The sequence below is a fragment of the Oryctolagus cuniculus genome, chromosome 2 (genome assembly GCF_964237555.1).
Source record: "Oryctolagus cuniculus chromosome 2, mOryCun1.1, whole genome shotgun sequence".
NCBI classification, from domain to species: Eukaryota; Metazoa; Chordata; class Mammalia; order Lagomorpha; family Leporidae; genus Oryctolagus; species Oryctolagus cuniculus.
Window position 1 is genome coordinate 188,976,803 of NC_091433.1, and position 9,807 is coordinate 188,986,609.

Below are 9,807 nucleotides of genomic sequence, written 5' to 3' on the forward strand. Positions count from 1 at the left end.
TACAAGTGTTTAATGAGCTAATTCTATTAAAATCTCATAAAAGTTTTCATAATCTGCTTCTTATAAAAATGTTTATGGTATGCCAAGCTTTATACATCTTAAAAAGCAGTATAGATATGAAAATGATATAATGTAACACCTAATGTCTTCTGTGATCAGAAAACGAAATGCTTAAAAGTCAATAATCTTTAAAATTTCTAAGGTCCACATCATTAAATGGCGTTTTCTTTTATTCTTTTGAAAGTTTTTTCAGTAAATGTCATTCATCTTGACTGATTCCTCATGTTAAAAAAAAAAAAAAAACTGACTGATATGTGTTTAGATAACCATCAATTTATGTTCAAATTTAACTTCTGACATAACTACAAAAATAGTGTACAGTTTAAAATATTCCCTCTTCTGAGCTGTTCACAATCACATGGTTTGGCTGTGGTGATAATGAACTTGTTAATAAAATACAATCTTTAAACTACAGAGTTACAAAATGACATTTTATAAAATTATGTAAATGTTTTCAACTAATAAGAGTCATAATTGAATGCTACACAAAGTAGACTCTTCCAGCTACTAAAATACCATTACATGGCCGGCACTGTGGCTCAATAGGCTAATCCTCCGCCTTGCGGCACCGGCACATCGGGTTCTAGTCCCAGTCGGGGCACCGGATTCTGTCCCGGTTGCTCCTCTTCCAGGCCAGCTCTCTGCTATGGCCCGGGAGTGCAGTGGAGGATGGCCCAAGTCCTTGGGCCCTGCATCCGCATGGGAGACCAGGAGGAAGCACCTGGCTCCTGGCTTTGGATGAGCGTGATGTGCTGGCCACAGAGCGCCGGCTGCGGTGCCCATTTGGAGGGTGAACCAACGGCAAAAGGAGGACCTTTCTCTCTGTCTCTCTCTCTCTCACTGTCCACTCTGCCTGTCAAAAAAAAAATACCATTACACTTAAACTTTTGCAAATTGTAGTCTCTTAAGCAGCATTATTATTTCAAACTAGTAAGAAAACCTAGTTAGTTAAAAAATATATTGAAATAATAAAAATTGGCTCAAAAATTTTAGAAGGTCTAGATGTGTAGTAAAAATCTTATTTGATTGTTGAATTACTTCAAAATATTTGTTTATTTATTTGCAAGTCAGAGTTACAGAGAGAGAGGGGTAGAAACAGAGAGAAAGAGATAGATGTTTTCCATTTACTGGTTCATTCCCCAGATCACCACAGTGGCTGGGGATAGGCCTAGCCCAGGCCAGGAGCTTCATCTGGGTCTCCATGTGGATGGCAGAAGCCCAAACATTTGGGCCGTCTTCCACTGCTTTCCCAGGCCTTTAGCAAGGAGATGGTTCAAAAGGTGGTGATGTAAATGATAAAAAGTAAAAAGAAAAAGAAGAAAAACATCAACAAAGGAACACCTCTTGTAATTTTCTTAGCCTAGCTGGGAAACCAGCCTGAGCTAAAAAGCAAGTATGTTAATAAAGGAAGCCATTGATAAGTCAGGAGAAAAACAGTTGCTCCTGCCTGGATTACACAGAAGGCCATGTGGCTGGAACTGTCTGTGCCCAGACTCAGAGATATGGGGAAGACAAACAACTCCTCCCAAGACAGAACTTGTTCTCTGTCCCATAAAAGTCACAAGTAAATTGGAGAAAAGAGAGATAAGAAGGCAGAATGAGCTCACCATAAAAACTGCTTTTGTAAAATGACCTTGTACAAACTTCCCAGTGGGCGTAAAACCCCAATATCATATCCTGTTAGGAGCTTTTTCCTTCTGAAGGAGACCCCTGCTCCCCACTGCTTTCATCGGAGCTCAGCCTCTGCACTCCCTGACTTTCCTGCTCTTTTCGGTGAAAGTCTTTTGCTAAAAATCACCTTCTCAGTTTGTCAGTTGTTTCATACTTCATGGATAAAGCAAGTTGTTGGGGCTCAACTCAACTGTAGCATCTTACTAACACTGGCCAGATCAGCCGTAATTGTGGAGCAATCAGGACACCAACTGGTGCCCATATGGGGTGCCAGCATCACAGGTGGCTGCTTTTGGCCCTGAGTTACTTTTTTTTTTGACATGCTGAGTTAGACAAAGAGAGAGACAGAGAGAAAGGTCTTCCTTCTCCGTTGGTTCACCCTCCCAAATGGCCACAATGGCCGACGCACCGCACTGATCCGAAGCCAGGAGCCAGGTGCTTCCTTCTGGTCTCCCATGCAGGTGCAGGGCCAAGCACTTGGGCCATCCTCCACTGCCTTCCTGGGACACAGCAGAGAGCTGGACTGGAAGAGGAGCAATGGGAACAGAATCTGGCGCCCCAACCAGGACTAGAACATGGTGTACCAGCGCCGCAGGCGGAGGATTAGCCTAGTGATCCAAGGCGCTGTCCCCTGAGTTACTTCTAAAACATCTTCCCTCTACTTTTAGAAAGTGGAGATTTGCATAATAATATGGTCATGGGAGAATAATAATGAGGAAAAGAATCCATGATAAATAGGAAATTCTCATTGCTATTGGGAAGAGTGTTAGCTCAGTAAACCACATAATGTAATTTCTGAGAAATCTGTGTTCACACTAGTTTTTGAGGGGAGAGTACATTTGATTTATTGTCAATCAAAGATGTTCAGATTGGAATTGGGGGATGGGGCTGGGGAGGAACAAAGCCCTTTTAGACTTCAACAGTATTAGCCCAAAAGAAAGAAATTCTGTCAAGTTGCAGGGTTACTCACAAGCAAGGGAAACCTTTCGCTCAACATTCTGCCTTAGAAACCACCTTGTAAATTGATGGATTTATTTGTTCTGCTATGACTGTATTTTTCAGATACCAAAACATGAATTTTTTTCTGCATGTAAAGTCCTTCTTTGGTTCATTCTGTATTTCAAATATAGCTTATTAAAGTTTATTACTTTTTTCTTTAAAATACAGGTGAATGTTTGTAATATTCTAATTTAATATAAAATGAAAATGACTTCACTCAGACTGTCACATTTGGGAAAGATGTAATAGGTACTGGCAACCCATCATTACATCCAGTGAAAAAAAATTTTAAATAATATTTAAAGACCTTTTTGTTTAAAAGTATTTAAAATCTATGGGCACGGAGAAGCCTGCATGAACTGAAATTTAGGAGAAAGAAAGCAAGCCTAGCTGATCTCAGAAGATGTGCCATGTCCTTCTCTGAGGACTGTCTGTTATCTGGTGTGAGCAGAGAATATGATTCTCCTGCCAGTGGCAGAGGTATTCTACAAGAAAATAAAATGGTAAAGAAAATGTAAGGAGTTTATGAGACAGCTTAAGGAAATTGAAACCCGAAGAACCCCAAATTTTTGAGAAATATTAGGGTCAGCTATTAATATTGGATTCCGGTGAGTCATGATGAAATCTTTCAGAGGTTTTTAATGCTTATAAAGCAAAGCTCCACAAGCAATAGGTCTGCTACTCACAGCATCTGAACAAGATAACAGGGTTAGCAGCTAAGCTCAGAGTATTGTTTCATCCCAGTGTATCAGGCAGCTGTGTCTCACATTGAGATACCTGGGTTTGAGTTTGCATTCCAGCTTCTAATTACAGCTTCCCCCCAATGTAGGCAATGGGAAGCAGCAAGTGAAGACTCACAGGACAGGCCAGTATTGAGTGCTTGGCTTCTGGTTTCAGCTCCTGTTGTGGGTATTTGAGGAGTGAGCTAGTGGATGGGAATTCTGTCCTTCTGTCCGCCTGCCTCTCAGGCTGCTGTCTCTGTCTCTCTCTCTGCCTCTCAAATTAATTAAAAATATGAAAAGAACTAAGCTCAAAATATCTACAGGTGCAAGTTTTCAGGCTAGATTAGAAAGAAACACCCACAAAGATAGAGGCATGCTTCCAGAGGGAGTCACATAAAAACCAAAACAAAAAGAAAAGAGAAATATCCAGAGTGTAGAGTAAAAGAAATAATATTGTTTTGGGTTATTAGGCTTCCACTGAATTTGAAACTTTGTCAACCACTGTGGATTTACCAAATATTTTTCTGCCCACTCCCATTTCCAGGATTCCAGCAAAAAATGATAAGTTGATATCTCTGTATGTATCACTATATCTCTATTTTATCTTTAGTCATTTATTTTCCACACTCAAGTATGCAAATCCAATTTTTACGGGTTAAAAGTCAGATACCGTTTCCTGTAAAAAATTAGCTTTTAATACTCTTCAGGAATATTTTCATTTGTTTTCTTTTTAAGATTTTATTTATTTATTCAAGGGGTAGAGTTACAGACACAGAGAGACATAGACAGAAAGGTCTTTCATTGACTGGTTCACTCCCAAATGGCCACAATGGCCAAAGCTGATCCAGGAGCCAGGAGTTTCTTCTTGATGTTCCATATGGGTGCAGGGCCCCAAGCACTTGGGCCACCTAACACTGCTTTCCCAGGTCATAGCAGAGAGCTGGATCAGAAGTAAAGCAGCCAGGTCTCAAATCAGCTCCTACATAGGATGCCTGCACTGTAGTCAGTGGCTTTATACATTGTGCTATAGTGCTAGGCCTCAGTTACTATATTTTTGAAGTTAAAGTCTTCTATTTTCTTTTTTAAAATATGTTTTCCATTGCTTTACCTATACATACTTGTAAGAGTATATTGATTATGTTCTTGTTATTGAATATATGTTCATGGTTACTTGTAAATGCATGTGTGCAATTCAGCCTTCCCTTTCAATTGTTCTGTATCTTTTGTCTGATTTTTTTCTACCTCCTGCTTTTGGATCATAACTTCTTTCTTATACTTTTTTGATTGAGTGCTTGACATTGTCATTTTAACTTGTTCAGTAGTAACTTTTATTTTCTTTCTTTCAATTTCCAGTGCTTTATTTTAGCCAGTAGTTAGTTATTTTTAGGTATCTTGATTTTTGTTGTTCTGAAGATTTTTCTGGGTTCTGATTCCAGGGCCAGGTTAGCCTCATTTCTTTTTTTTTTTTTTTTTTTTGACAGGCAGAGTGGACAGTGAGAGAGAGAGACAGAGAAAGGTCTTCCTTTGCGGTTGGTTCACCCTCCAATGGCCGCCGCGGCTGGCGCGCTGTGGCCAGCGCACCGCACTGATCTGATGGCAGGAGCCAGGTGCTTCTCCTGGTCTCCCATGGGGTGCAGGGCCCAAGGACTTGGGCCATCCTCCACTGCACTCCCGGGCCATAGCAGAGAGCTGGCCTGGAAGAGGGGCAACAGGGACAGAATCCGGCGCCCCGACCGGGACTAGAACCCAGTGTGCCAGCGCCTCAAGGCGGAGGATTAGCCTAGTGAGCTGCGGCCCCGGCCTAGCCTCATTTCTAACTCATGGGCTCCATAGAAAATCTCCTGAATATATTGTGTGTTTAACAAAACCTTTTATTCTTTTTACTCAAAACAGACATATCTGTTAGTTGAGTTCAAAGTCTGAAAATTATTTAGTTTACAACTCAAAGGTATCCCTCTGCTGAAGTTGTGGACTTTCAACATTATTATTTCCAGTTTAGTATTCAACAATTTCTGAGATCTGATTAACGTGTCTGGGGTTCTTTTCTTGTACAGTTCCACCATTTTTTGTCTTCTACTTCACACAACCAAGTCATCTCTTCCTCTCCCACATGCATTCCCATTCTCCTCAACACAGTAAGAAGCTAAATTCAGGTTACACTCCTTGCTGCATTCCAGAAGTCCACCAGAAGTCGAGGGATCTTCATTAGTTATGGCACTCACCTCTCATATGTTCCTATTTTTGGAAATCTGTCTTCCACTCTGCCTGTTACACAAAGCTGAAAATTTTTGCCTCACAATTTTGTCCATTTTTATTTTATTTATTTATTTTTTGCAGTGGAAGCAAGGTCCACACAAGACATTTATGACTAGTAATACAATTCTGACTACTTTCAATGTTCAGCATCACCTGTCTCACAAAATTATGCAGTTCACTTACTCTATGTATGTTTTTTCCAATTTGGTGAAAATAATTTTCACCTAAATTGTTCATATATTTCAATTTGTACTATAGTACTGTTGTACTATTTCTACATCCTCTTTTTTAAAAATTTATTTATTTATTTGAAAGGCAAAGTTACAGAGAGGCAGAGAGAGAGAGAGGGAGGGAAAGAGATCTTCCATCCACTGGTTCACACTCCAAATGGCTACAATGGCTGGAGCTGGGCTGATCTGAAGCCAGGAGCCAGTAGCTTCTTCTCAGTCTCCCATTTGGGTGCAGGGGCCCCAGGACTTGGGCCATCCTCCACTGCTTTCCCAGGCATAGCAGAGAGCTGGATCAGAAGTGGAGTAGCTGGGACTTGAACCAGCGCCCTTATGGGAAGCTGACACTGCAGGCAGCAGCTTTCCATGCTGTGCTGAAGTGCTGGCCCATCTATGTCCATTTTTGAATCGTAAATTTTTCATTTAAACAAAAGTAATTTTGTTAACCCAACTTTGTGTTCCACCAAAATTTGTTCCATATTATCAACGAAAAGTAAAAACATATGCTTTTAAAATGTGATGTATAATCTTTATAATAAAATCAACTCTCTTGTCTTTGGAAGATGAAATTCTAAACATGTAACAAGTTTAAATAGCCATTTGATTAAAAAATACTAGAATTAGGTCATTGTTTTATTTGAAGCATTTTTTATAATATTGGTATCACTTAGTTTGTAAAGTCCTTGTTTGGCTAAATGGCCAAAAATTCATACTTTTTATATTTACCCAAGAAAATATGGAATTTAAAATGAAAAAAAGTAATTTAGAATGCAATAACTTCATTTAAATGAAAAGATGTATTATGGCTGGTGCTGTGGCATAGTGGGTTAAAGCCCCAGCCTGCAGTACTGGCAGCCCATATGGGTACCGGTTCGAGTTTCGCCTGCTCCGCTTCCGATCCAGCTCTCTGCTATGGCCCGGAAAAGCAACAGAAGATGGCCCCAGACGCTGGACCCCCGCACCAGTGTCAGAGACCTGGAAGAAGCTCCTGGCTCCTGGCTCCAGATCAGCACAGCTCCCGCCATTGCTGCCATCTGTGCAGTGAACCAGCGGATGGAAGACCTCTCTCTCACTCTCTCTTTCTCTCTCTCTCTCTCTCTCTTTCTACCTAAGCCTCTTTGTAACTTTAGCTTTCAAATAGATAAATAAATCTTTTAAAAAAGATATATTATGGAATGGGATAAAATGTAAATATGTCTCCAAAATTCTACATATTAAATTGTCACCTACATCATCTTGGCAAACAACCTTCTAGTGTTTAAATTTTAATTAATTCATTAACTTGAAAGGTAGAAGGAGACAGAGGCAGAGAAAAAGAAAACTCTTTCCTCCTGGTTCACTCCCCAGATGGCCACAACAGCCAGGGCTGGATCATGCTGAAGCCAGGGTCAAGGAACTCAATCCATATCTTCCACATGAGTGACAGGGAACCAAGTACTTTAGTTCTGGTCTGTTGGCTCCTAGGGTGCCATTAGCGGGAAACTGGAGTGGAAGTAAAGCCAGGACTCAAATGCAAAGACTCCAGTAGGGGATGTGGGTGTCCCAAGTGGTGACTTAACCACTGTACCCAACACCTACCCCTCAAGCAGTGTGTTAATAGCTGTAACAGACTCCTGCTCCTGTATTAATTCTGAAGTAGATGCTGATGTTTTCCTAGCAGGTTGTGTCCTGTGGTATTAATCTGATCACTTCTATCAGAACACATTTTGTGCAACTTATAGATTCATTATCTGATTTCTAGAAGAATGAAAACTTATGTGTTATTTACTATTAAACATTGGTTTTTGGATCATTGTTACAGGAAGGGTTTATCACCAAATACTAAGGCAATCCATAAGTAAAAAGCTCTAACAAGATACATGTATATTAATTTATAAATTGTGTACAAACTTTTAGATCAATTTCTATAGGTTTATGACTATTGCTCAGCCTTAATTTGTTACACCTTTCCTATATTCCTAATCTCTAATTTATTGTATTTCACACTGATTAAAAGCTTAGATTTTCCTGTAGGCTGAACCACTGGCTACAACAAACCTAGCTGGTACAACTAGTGTCTGACAAGCAGTAACATACTTTCTTTTCTTGCTACCCAAGAGTAGAAGGAGTAGCTGCCCATAAGGATTAGTGTCTGAACATCTTGGCACTATTTTTGCATGGCATTCTGTAATGTTGTCTAGAAGCAAAGGTATAGGTTAGATTACATACAAAATCAAATCAAACTTTGTATTTCAAACAAGAAAACAGAATGAACATATGGCAGAAGCTGTAAGTACAAAGGAAAATTGCCCAAGTCCAATTTAACTTATCTGCAACTTTTAATTATGCTTTATTGTTAAAGTTATAAATCTAGAATAATGGATAACAAAATTGTAATTATAGTACAACTGGTCTATGTGGGGATTTTTCCAAAGAAGACATGTGGTTTTCCCATGTTAGAGAAAGTGCCTCCACCTCTCATCTATCTTAGTCAGTTGTTTGAATTATTATCCATAATGCTATGATTAAATCTAGTATAATTTCTCCTGTACACAATTTAAGCAAAGACAGTCTGCTATTCAGTATATGTTGCTAACAAGTAGCAGTATGCTTAAGCTATCCCAAACTGTTATTGAATGAGGGGGATATTTTTCAGAAAACTACGATAGTCTCAGAATTCATGAGGATTCTATGAAATTCTGGAAAGGTTTTGCTTTTTTGTGTTGAGCATGTAGCCCAATTTGCATTTCAAGGAAATTCTGAAGGACCATAAATATAAATTAAGTAACCCAACAAAATGTTTTCATATATACACAATTATATTCAGTGAAATGTGCAGAAAATAATGATAAAATATGCAGACTCTTACTACTATAAAAATTGCATGTGTGAAATAATTTTTGGCTGATAGTTTACTGGCAGATACAATTGGAGCCATGGGTTGGATAAGAAAAGATTCACCATGGACATCAGAGAGGCACTAAGGAGGTCTTACAAAGGCAAGGTAATCTTAGGAAAGTATTGTATATCCCAGAGGAATGTCGTCTGCAAATGCTGAGAAGGAGTGTGTCTGGCATTGCTGTAGACATTAATAGGAACAATCAAGATGAGGCAAACTTTCCTGTGAAAGAGCAGAGGATAATAAGTCGCTGGACTCAGGCTGTAAATGATCTTGTAAAAGTTCTGGGAAAGCAAGTTTACAGTTCTAGATACCAATTGTGGAAAGCCATGGAAATAATAAGGAAAAAGAATAAAACGTTCATAAAGTACTTGTAAAATAAATTTGAGGAAAGGGTTATTAAATTTGAGCTTGGTGAAGCCTTTAGTATCCTGTGAATTGCAAGTGTCAGAAAATCTGGCTCGAACTGGCTTAAGGAGTAAGTAGATTTATTACACTGTAGTAAATGAAAAAATCCAGAGATAGTGCTTTCTTCAGGCATGGCTTAATATGGGAATTAGCTCCAATGCTATATTCTGCCGTGTCAGCTTGACATGTAGTTGTGTGTATGCCTTCCTTCATGGTAAAATCATAAATACCATAAATTGGGAGAACTCAGGTTTTTGTTTCTATCCAAATTCTGAATGTGGAACTAATTGGTTTTACTTGGAACAGTAGCTCTGGGTAAGGACAAAATATTTTATGAATAGTCAGGACTGTTCCATTTTCAATTCCTAAACACAACACTTTGACAAAGAGTTATGTTTGTCATTTTGAACTTTTTTTTAAAGATTTGTTTTATTTATTTGAAAGACAGAGTTATAGAGGTAGAGACAGAGAGAGAGGTCTTCCATCTGCTGGTTCACTCCACAGATGGCTGCAATGGCCGGAACTGTGCCGATCCGAAGCCAGGAGCCAGGAGCTTCCTCCGGGTCTCCCACACGGATGCTAGGGC